Source organism: Aedes albopictus, chromosome 1, assembly GCF_035046485.1.
Source record: "Aedes albopictus strain Foshan chromosome 1, AalbF5, whole genome shotgun sequence".
NCBI classification, from domain to species: Eukaryota; Metazoa; Arthropoda; class Insecta; order Diptera; family Culicidae; genus Aedes; species Aedes albopictus.
The window spans coordinates 28,415,160-28,427,166 of record NC_085136.1 but is presented as its reverse complement, the minus strand read 5'-3'; the positions used below and the strand labels follow the sequence as shown (position 1 = coordinate 28,427,166).

The 12,007-nt window shown below is 40.1% G+C and overlaps 1 protein-coding gene across 4 annotated transcripts in view; it reads left to right on the top strand.

Annotated features, from left to right (window-relative positions):
- LOC109428427 (heat shock protein beta-1) overlaps positions 1-12,007 on the top strand; it is a 46,434-nt gene that overhangs the window by 809 nt on the left and 33,618 nt on the right. The gene's annotated exons all lie outside the window — the stretch shown is intronic.

Here is a 12,007-nt window from a genome sequence, read left to right as displayed (position 1 = left end):
AAAATTAGAATCAAACTTGGGAGTTCTACAGTGTTTCTGTGTAAAACGTTTTGGCTATGCCAACGAATCGGCCAAACGTCGCCGTCGCCGGCCGGAGCATTTATAAGGGGGATCGTGGGGTAAAACGAATGACCCCAATGTATCCCTGATAATAACAGTTTTGCCGTTTTGGACAAAAAGTGACGTTTACAACGCGTTTCGAGGTCCAAAGACGCAAGCACCCTTTGGAACATGTTGCTATAGCACCACCTTGCGTCGGAACTTTATAACAGTCGTTGACATTTGAACTTTGACTGCAGTAACACAGAATAGAAAATCAGAACCTTTCAAATGTCCAATAATTCCTTTACCAAAAACCAAACTGAACAGTTTTAAAGTACTTCATGGCAAAAATCGTGTCATTTCTTTAAAGGGACGCGTGTGACTCCAATCTCCCCTGTATTTATTATGCAAATGTAGCCATATGAATAAGAGTCGAGTCGAAGTCGAGTGCTGTGCTGCGCGCGAGAAGTATAGTCGAGTCTCCTCGGGATGAGTTATGCCGTTCGTTGGTTGGCCTCTGGCTGACATCTGCGAGCACTTTTGACGAATTTTGCACGTCCCACTGGATGCTGACGGGCGGAAAGGGACTCAAGCGATCCGTCACGGAGGAAAGTTTCCGATGATGGTCGACATGACGTCATCCGGGAGAATTTGGACGAAGTTTGGAAGGGTTTGATTGGAAGCCGGTGCCGTTGGGCGCCATGCCATCATCGGGAAGAGCGAGTTGAGCCTGCTGCGAGTGTGAGTCATCGCATGTGCTCGCTCTCCCCTTTGGCTGCTTGAGCGAGCGAGGTCGCGTAGTGGAGCGGAGCGTTGGTTGGAGTGAAGTTTTTGCGTTCTGCATGCTTCTACCACCAGCTAGCTCCATCCAGCGCACACTTGGATCGAAACAATTGGTGCTTTGTTTTGACGCCGGAATTTGCGTCTGTCATTTTGCGACTGCGGTTATCGCGTGGTGCCTGTGGTTGCTGAGGTGCGACGTATGGAATGCGTATTGTGAATGGTGTTCTTATCTTGATGAAGTGGGATAATTAAGTTGAGTTGCGTTACAAGGGCTCGTCAAGCTTATTTTCACATAGTTAACGAGATTGTGATTGTGACGTTTGAGAACAATTTTGCATATTTTAAGCCACAATGTGGCGTGTGTGATATTACACATGAGACACATGTAAATAATTTTCCGTTCAATATCTATGTCTATTATCCCAATAATAAACATTTATTAATCGTTTATTTTGACGTAGGACTACACCTTACTCGAATTGCTTTACTTAAATTTCCAAATTTCAGAAAATTATCAGTAGAATACGTTTGATTTTTGACGAGAATTTTACTTTGGCTTTTAATAATAATGATTCAAGTACAAATCATTTTAAGATTTTAATAGAGATAACTTGTCTAAACTTTGCTGAAATGCTAAGTTTTAATCGAAAAAAATGTGGGCTTCTCTAACACAGACATCATAATCATAACCCCCGCTGTCAAACTGTTCTACCCCGTGAAGGCGTTTAAAAAATGAATGGGCTTTGAGTGATTCACAAGTGGAAGCTCAGGTTCAGCGGAGACTCCAGATCAGTGAGCGCAGAGAACTTTCTATACAAGCTGAGCAGAATCGTAATATTCTTCTACGGATGCCTTGGAAACCTTGGAAGGACGATCCGCTGTTGCCAAAGGTATTCAGTACACCGTCCAACACCCAACCAGGGAAACGCTCGTCGAGTCAATGAGGATCCCGAACCAATCAAGACAATTGCAGATTTTGAAGCTTTAAGACAAATCCATCTCATTCGGGTTAGTCTGACGAAATGTCCACACATTCGGATGAAGGTGTTCGAAACGGAAATAGACGCATTTTCAGACTCCGGGGAGGAATGGGCGTCATCAGCTCTTTGAGTTTAGCAGAGCAATACAGGTTGAAAGTTCAATCGGCAGCCGTACGAGTTAGTACCGTGGACGGGACAGAGTACAGGTGCTTGGGATACCTAAACATACCGTTTTCGTTCAAACGTATGACTGGGTTAGTTCCCATGATGATCGTTCCGTAAATCTCCAGATCGCTGATCCTTTTAGCAGTTTTCCGGGAATGCTTTGGTATTCAGCCAATGCACAATGGTCCGAATCCACGTTTTAGCAGGAAAAAAATCCGTATCTCTGTTTTCGTTAATTTTAGGCGTTTGGTGTCTTCAGAGAAGTTGTTTGCATTTGTTTGCTGCATCTTTTCCAAAAATTTTTGATTAGGGTGGTCCTCGTCTGGACTCATATCTGGAATAGCACTTTTAAATTTTAAGTCATACGCGTTCAAGTTCTTCAGCAAAGTTGTAGGCAATGCTATTTCGAGCAACTTTGCCGAATACGCCATTTACCTAGCTCTTAATTTGAACATAGTAGGTCAATTTTAAGTTTTGACTTAGGGTGAGTCATTCAAAAACGGTTTTTTCGCAATAACTTTTTTATTTGATTTTTTTTCGAAGATGTGAGCTTCGGAGCATTTGAAGAGCAAGTAAAGACGCATATTTGTTCTGAACATTGCATGTTGCTAGGTCTTATCATTCAAATGTTATGGGCAATTTTTACTTAAGAACAACGTGGTTTTAAATTCTTATATCTCATAGAGCTAGTAAAATAAAAAAAAGTTCTTAAAGCGGCATTTGGAAGGTCACATATAAAGCCAAATTTGGAGCAAAAATTACAAGAACGTTATTTTTTAAATTGGAATAAATCGACTCGAATCGCCTTAAAAAATCGAAAAACTACATAAAACTCATACAATTTTAAAGATAGAGTTAAACTGTCTTAGGAAAAAATGTGGGTTTTTACCATACCTAAAAGTTTCCCATACACGACTTTTTTGTAAAACGTGAAACAAAAACTTGAAATTGATAATTTGTTTTTAAAGATTATAATCGTTCTTATTTCCTAGAAAAACATAGCATGTACCCCTATGAATCAAATTATCAATTTCAAGCTTTTGTTTCACGTTTTACAAAAAAGTCGTGTAAGGAAAACTTGTGAGCATTGTGAAAACCTACATTTTTTCCAATGACAGTTTGACTCTATCAATAAAATTGTATGAGTAATATGTAGTTTTTTTAAATTTTTAAGGTGATTTTTGGAGTCGATTTATTCCAATTTAAAAAATAACGCTCTCGTAATTTTTGCTCCAAATTTGGCTTTATATGTGACCTTCCAAATGCCGCTTAAAGAACTTTTTTTATTTTACCAGCTCTATGAGATATAAGCATTTTAAAACATCATTTTTTTAAGTCAAAATTGCCCATAACATTTGAATGACAAGACCTAGCAACATGCAATGTTCAGAACAAATGTGCGTCATTTCTTGCTCTTTAAATGCTCCGAAGCTCACATCTTCGAAAAAAATCAAATAAAAAAGTTATTGCAAACAAACCGTTTTTGGGTGGCTCACCCTAAGTCAAAACTTAAAATTGACCTACTTTGTTCAAATTAAGAGCTAGATAAACAGCGTATTCGGCAAAGTTGCTCGAAATAGCATTGCCTACAACTTTGCTGAAGAACTCGATCGCGTATGACTTTAAATTAAAAAGTTCTATTCCAGATATGAGTTAAGACGAGGACCACCCTAATCAAAATTTTTTGGAAAAGATGCAGCAAACAAACTTAAACAACTTCTCTGAAGACAGCAAACGCCTAAAATTAACGAAAACAGAGATACGGATTTTTTTCCTGCTAAAACGTGGATTCGGACCATTGTGCAATGGTTGACTTAGGAAACGGAGCTGAACGGATTGAGACACCGAATAGCGTAGCAGTACCGTACCAGGGCTTCGACATCGAGCCAACCGGAGAACTACCAAAAGTGGAGAAGAGAGAACCGGATGAACCTCGGGATATGCCGACGTTTGAGGTCTCCGAAGACCCGGTGCCAGAAAGCATTCAAACGTCTGATCAATACTATAAAGAGGTCCGGTTTTACAGCACCAGCGAAGCTTGGGCAAACAGAGCTCATTCTTCACGCGATTGTGCTGAATAAGGACGCGCAACCGAAGAATTAACTGGTCTATAAATGCTCTCATTTTATCCAGACCAAGCGCTTCAAGAACTCGGAGTGATTGAAGAGTGCTACAGCGAGTTGACCAATCCGCTGGTCGCGGTGAAGCAATCAAACGGAAACATTCGTGTCTGCCTTGATTTCCGTAGGATCAACGCGATGACCGTCAAGGACGCGTATCCAGTGCAGAACATGCAGGACATCTTCCATACACTGGGACACGAGATATACTACTAGATTTGAACGATGCCTATTTTCAAATACCGTTAAAGGATCCTTCGTATCCTCAAGAAGGCCAAACTAACAAGGTGACGTACTTAGGGTACTTGTTGACCGAACGTGGAGTGTCTATTGACCGTTCCAGCATTGAACCAATTGTGGATTACGTTCTTCCTAAATCGGTGAAGGACATTTGAAGGCTGATGGGCCCGGCTGTTGGGCTAAAACTACAGCAGGGTGACGGCCCCGATCACGAATGTCCTGAAGAAGGACAAGAACAAATTCACCTGATCGGAAAAAGCGGAAGCAGCGTTCAACGAGTTGAAATCAGTACTGGTTTCGGCCCCGATTCTGGTAAACCTGGACTTCAAGAAGTCGTTCGCCATAGAGTCGGATGCCTCTGAAAAATTCGTCGGAGCTGCGCTACCTGTGCAAAGAGATAGATCAAAGAAGCAAATAACCATAAAACATGAGAGAATATGATGCCGTTTTAAAATATCCAACTTATTACGTATATTAGGGTGTTCCAGAACAAAATCTATCAAAAAATCAACTTTTTAAGTTTTTTCTGATTACAAATGTGATAATTACACATTTTTCATTCAATTTTATTGGCAAACGTTGTTCGGAGAACTTGTAGCAAACAAGTATAGCTTTCAATTTGTGCCGAAAGAATTAAGTTTTGACAAATTTTAGTGTAGTTATGATTTAAAAATAGTCGAAAAACACAAAATTGATTTGATGCACTTCCTTATTTCAGTGGATTTGGCTGAAATTTTGACCAGTTACTTCTTTTAGGATGCCAATCAAAATATAAGGGTGGAATTGTGAATCAGAGAACATTTTTGAAAAGGTGGACAGGCCTAATGCGTATGAAACTAACAATAATGTTTCGCGTCATTTTGCGAAGGTATAATTTTTTTCACAAGCGTCGGTAAAGTTGTTTGGCATATGAACTTGTCCACGATGACGTCAAACGCCAGTTTTCCAGTTTTCTCATACAAACTTCAAGCTCATTGAGCATCCCCTTAAACTTGAACCAACACCGAATGAGTGTAATCACCCCGCTTGCGGGGTGAATGCGATGACTTCTTCAGTGGATAACTTGACACGCAACACTGAAGTGTTCGTCGAAATACGCGTATCAGTCAAAAGATAAGCAAAATAGGGTGGAATCAAAAGGTAAAAAACTGATTACACTCATTCGGAGAGGGTATTCTGCTTAGAGGGTTCGAAAAGTCGGTACAAGGTTGAACCAACAGTTTACCAAAGCTTATAGGTGACAGTAGGAATACATTCAGAAGGTATGCTCGAGCTTTTTTCAAGTTTGTTTCTCCATTTGAAATTTGACCACCCTACTCTGTATACCCTTAAAGAACCCAATTATTCTGGTTTGTTCCGAAAGGGATATGAGCCCTTGCCATTAGATTCACCTTCGTTGGTCTCAGTAGTACCATTTGGGCAGTTGCTGCTATAACTCAGTCATTTTACAACCGATTGACAGTGAAAAAACGACCAAGGTACAGCAGCAAGTGCCCAAAATAGGTCTTCCTGCCCAAATAGTCCCAGATCCTATGACAGATGCGTTCCATTTGTTGCACAGGTATGTAAAATTGTAAAAATAGTTATTTCATCCTAAATGCAATCAATACAAAATTCATGGAGGATTTCCAGCAGGACTTGCCTGAGGAATCCCGACAAGAAACATTTTCTGCAGGAATACTAAGAGTTTCTGGAAGGGTCCTTTAGAAATCCCTGGATAGTATTTGTAGGAATTTCTGAAGAAATCGATCAGAAAAGCAGGAGTTGCTTGAGGAGTTCCATCAATAAATCCTCGAGGAATCCCAGCAGCTACAGCCAACACACGAAAGCATACGATGTTGAACAGGATGCTGAAGACAAGGTGATATATGTACTCGTTACACACAATTAAATGAAAGCATGTACGAATATGATCTCTACTTTTACATTCTGTTTAACATCATGTTCGATTTTGTCTTAGCAGGGGAGGAGTTTCAGGAGCAATGCTTGAAGAGTGAGTAAGTCCGTCTTTGAGAAATTCCAAGAGAAACTCCTTGAGGAATCCAACGAAACACCTCCTTGGAGAAATCTCAGTAGACATTGTTGTGAGAATTTTAAGAGGAATATCCACATCCGTGGATAAATGCCGTGGAAATCCTTTGTAGGAGGCAATATGCCCAACAAACATTTTTGCTGCATAAGAGTGGAACAAACCACTCTTAAGCAAACTTTAGCTTAAGAAACTGTTATTCAGCTACTTCTGTTTCTTGGGTGGTTTCCACTGCCTTACTAAAGATGCCACTTGGACAAAGCCTGCTTCTCCAGCTATAGGGCACTGCACACCGTGGTTCCTTCGCAATTTTTTCTATGTTTTGTGGCCTTGTTCCCGAGCTGGTTGCTTATGATTTGGACTTGGAAAAATTTCGTTGGTTTTGAATGGGTAGCGTGATTGCACTCAAAATGTGGGTTCGCGCGCATTGGAAAGTGTGTTAATGACTTGCTGATGGAATTCCATCAGAAGCTCCTTCTGGGATTCTTCCAGGTGTTCCTTCTGGAAATCCTCCGGGATTTATTTCTGGAATACCTTCCGCCACGAATTCGTTTTGTGATGTCTTCCAGGTTTTCTCCAGGAGTTTTTATTCTGGGATTCCTAAGGGAGCTCCTTATAAGATTCTTTGACGGATTCAATTAGGACACCTTCAGACGTTCGTGGAATCCATCCAGCAGTTTCTTTTTGAAATCCCTAAACAGGTTTGATCTGGAATTCCTCTAGGAGATCTTTGCGCGACTCTTTCAGAAATTCCTTCCCAGATTTCTCCAGGAATACGTTCCGAATTACTGTTGGAATTCTTTCTAGGATTTCTCAAGAAATTTCTTAAAAGTTCTTGGAATTTTTTCAGAAACCACATTCGTGTTCTTCAGAAATTCATTCTAAGATTTCCCAGGAGTTCCTACTGGGATTACCCCTTCTGATATTTTTCTAGAGGTTTATTCAAAGGTTTTTTTTTTTTTCAAAGTTCCCTCTGTGATTCTTGCAGGAGTATTCTTAGAGAGGGTTCACCTGGGATTCCACCAGAACTTCTTTCTGCGATTGCTTAAGGAACGTCTTACGGGATTCCTTCAAAAATTTCTTCCGGGATTTTTTTTGGATTACAAGAAGGAACTCCGATAAAAAGGCAATCTTAGAAAGAACTTTTGAAGGAAACCCAGGAGGAATTTCTAGAGGCTGCTGGAAATGTTCCATTAGAAATTCTTGAAGCCTGATTGGAGAGTTCTGTAAGAATATCGTTAGGAACTCATAGAAACAATTCAAACAGAACTCCTGGCATAATACCATAAGGATTTCCATAGAAACTCCTGGATGGATCCCGTGACAGGAGTTTTTCAATTTCAACATATGAGAGATTTCTAATACATATGGACTTTCGGAGGAATTCCAGAAAGAACTTCTGAAGGCATCCCACAAGGAGTTCCAGGTGTAACCCCAGCAGGAACTCTCAGAGGAATCTCGGAAGGAGTTCCTGGAGGAATCACTGATGGAACTCCTGGATGAGTCATCTCGGAAGCTATTTTCAAAAGAATCCTGGATGGAATTCCTGAGGGAAATTTCAGAATGAATATCCGAGTAAATCCGGGAAAGAGTTCTTGGAGAAATCTTGGAGGAGTCGCGAAAAAAGTTTCTGGAGGAATCATGGGAGAAATAAATCACAGTTTAAACACAGACAAACAGACGTAACACTCTGATAATTCTCATCGTACACCAGTTTAAAGGTCTTTTTCAAAATTTGATAGTTGGCCAACTGCCCAACCGTGGCGCTCGCATAGTTTTTATTCGAGTTTGACGTTTGCTCACTACCGCCACCTAGTTGATGGTCGGCCAAACTTAGTCCTTTTAGCATTGGGCGAATATGTTTCCGTGACTATGATTTGAATCGAAAAATGTTCGAAGTGTTACGTCTGTTTGTCTGTGGTTTAAATTTGAGATGGAAACTTAGTAGAAACTATAGGAATCTATAGAAACCTATAGGAATCCTAGAAGGAACATCTAGAGAATGCCGGAGAAAATCTCAGAAGTGATCCCAAAACGAACTCTTGGTGGAATCACAGAAGAAAGTCCTGTGGGAAATCCCCAAATGAATTCCGTGAAGAACCTGTGAAAGAACTACTCGAGGAATCGTGGAATCAATTTCACTTTCCATGAGAAGCCGACGAAATTTGTCTAAGTTCGAATCGAACACAACAAGGCCTAGAAACGTCCAAGACTTTCGCAGTACCTATGATCACTACCACAGTTTTTACCCGAGAGCCTCCTCTGCCAAAGACCATTTTGCATGCTTATATCGTGTGGCAGGTATGAAGATACTCTATGCCCAAGGAAGTCAAAGCAATTACCTTTACGAAAAGTTCCTGGACCGTACGGGAATCGAACCCGTCTCCTGGTCATACTGGATGCCCACGATTTTACAGCTGTGGGTATATGAACCCTGCAAAATAGCTATTTCAACCGCAAATTGGCTCTCAGTGTAATAACACATCTCGGCGTAGTCCTACGTCAACTATGTAGTTGTGTTATACGCACTAAATTTGACCCTCACTAATCTACACATCGTTAGAACTGAAAATAGTTCAAACGTCAATAAACCTGTAGAACGGAGTGATACGGAACGCAGAATCAAAACAGGACAACAAATAAAGTTATCAGATGTTAGTCTCTTTAGAAGTTTAAATTAAAAAATGATCCATGTAAAGGAATAATGACACTTTGTCTTCGAAAAAGTGGTTTGACATATAGTTTGACCTACAAGAGTCCCAAATATGTTATTTATTGAACGCTTACACAGCCACCTACAAGCAAAAATCTAAACCTTGCCATTTCAACATTCTAAGTTCAAGTTCGCTAAGCGTCCCTTAGATCTAATCGACATCGCTTCAATTTTCACCTGAGAATCCAAAATAACATGTTCAGATTCACAATCATTTCATTAATGTGAGTCACCCTAATGCGGGGCTTGCCAATAGAATCACTTTCGTTATAGGTAGGGTATGTGTTCCATCATTAATCTCACGCTCCCATATTCATCCTATTCGAAAACAAGCTATTACGGCACCGATTGATTCCGTTCTTTTTGTTTTCATGGGTGCTCACTTCTAACAAAAAATACAAAAATAAGAAACAAAACAAACAGCGCTTCAATCCTTTGTTTTTCGTCGGATGAAAATGGGAGCCACATGCTTAAGAAGGGAACCAATACCCTATATGAACAAGGGTATGACAGATGTATAACATTTGTTGCACGATTCAGTAAAATAGTGAAAACAGTCATTACTTCCTAAACGGAATCAAAACAAACGTGGTGCACCCCTTGAAAACAATTTGTCACGCATTTTCTTTTGGTTTGCTTCTGAAAGCGAGCCTCGAGAGAGGGCGGACAAGGATTAATAGGAAGAACAGCGTTGCACGTTGCTTCGCCCTTGAAACAATGTGGTAGGTTATGAACGTACAATTTAGGGGACAGAAAAATGGATGAGTCATCACTATACTGTCTGTCGGAGATCCCGAATCGCATTAATAGAAATAGAAGTCTTATGTTCATGGAACAAAGTACACTGAGAAAACCGAAATTATGATTTTCATAATGCCTTTCGTATGAAAAGGTAATTTGCAAGAAGAAAACAATTTCATACGACGCGTATGATTTCCATAAGCTTCTTATAGAAATCATACGATCAAGGTTTCATATCCATACGACGTGCGTTGAAGTTTTATACGACGCTCGTATGAAACATATACGAAGTCTTCTCGTGTGAAAAAAATCATACACACTCAGATTTGATTACCGAAGTCGGTAAAATTTTACTGGGTTTTTGAACAGCAGAGTTAAGTCGGTAAATGGTTGTGAGTACCGAAAAGTCGGTAACACACAATATTTCGATCTGTCAAACAAATACTGATTTAGTCAGTAATAGCTGATATACACGTTACTGAATTTTCGGTAATCTAAAATTTGATTGTATTGGTCTTGCTGAGTTTTTCAGTTCCGGAAAATATTCTGTTCCCTCCCAGACTGTCCCATTTTCGATGCATTTTGAATCCGTCCATATTACATAGGTGCTTCCGATTCATGTGCACCTGCCGGCTGCCGACCGCTTTTGGAAGTATTTAAAATCTACGACAACTCAGGCAGAACCGGAATGACCTCAGGGCAAAGCTCGATGCGCGGGAGTATCCAGTCGATGATCGAGTCCGAGTGTTGCTCCATCTGGAGATGCGGTCAAATGTATCCAATCTGATGGAGCACTTGCACAAACGAAGTCACCGAAGGATTGTCTGCACATGAGGCCATTCTAGTTCCCTGGTGCCGAGGATTTTCGAATACTTACCAAACATGCGGCAACGGAACAGGAATCGATGTTATTTAAAAATGTTACATTATTTATGATGAGAGCAGTTTCATGGCGATAGCGATCGGACAGCGAGGGCGACAGCTCTGATGATCAAAGCTTTTTTCTCTTTTTGACAGCTGGAAGCGCGCGCGGATTAATGTTTACATTTTACTTTAACGAAAGCTCAGTAAAAACGAAACCAATGCTGAAAAGTCAGTACTGCTTTTTACTGACATTTGAGTGAACTCAGTAAATCTTCAACTTTGCTGAACACTCGGCACAAACTATAACCGTGTTCAGTAAAATGTCAAAAAATATTACTGAACGTCAGTTACGTTGTACAAAAATGCTGAAAACTCAGTAACTTTTTTATTTTACGGTTCAAAACCCGTAAAATAAATTACCGAACAGAGAAATCGAAATTGAGTGTACGTATACGTCTCTCTTATGAACGTCGCCAAACTCTACCTCAGATAAAACAAGATGGCGTTTGAATAGAAGTTGCTCGCAAAGTTGCAAATTAGCTATTTTTAAAGGTAAATAATAAGAAAAATGTATTCCATTTTATAAATATTATCGCAAAAAATACTTCAAATAGAGTGTGGCGTGAAAACAGCGGCTCTCATTACATGGCTAAAACTGCAAATTTTCAACGCGTTGTCTCAGACGGAAGTACACTGGCGGTACGATGTGATCTGGGAGTCCTGAGAGTAAATTGCAGAATGGCGTAAACAAATCGTAAGTTTTATCGCGATATTTATGTAAACTTGTACTAAATTTTCAATTTGATTGTTTTATAGAATCTATCCAACATATTGGTTATGACAAATGAGATTCCGGAGCCGGTTGCAGAGATACTCGCCGAAGACAACAACATTTGCGCAAAGGAGTACGCCAATTAAAAATTCTCTTTTTTTATTAGTACTAACACAGACAAACAGACGTAACACTTCGAACATTTTTCGATTCAAATCATAGTCACGGAAACATATTCGCCCAATGCTAAAAGGCCTATGTTTGGCCGACCACCAACTAGGTGGCGGTAGTGAGCAAACGTCAAACTCGAACAAAAACGATGCGAGCGCCACGGTTGGGCAGTTGGCCAACTATCAAATTTTGAAAAAAACCGTTAAATCGGTGTACGATGTGAATTATCAGAGTGTTACGTCTGTTTGTCTGTGGTACTAATATAATGATAGTAATTAACCACAATCAATTTGGAAAACAAATTATGCCAACAGGAGCTCGTTTCATTAGTGGGGTTAGGTGACACTGCGCGGCTTTTATATCGACAAGTGAAAAGGACATGATTGA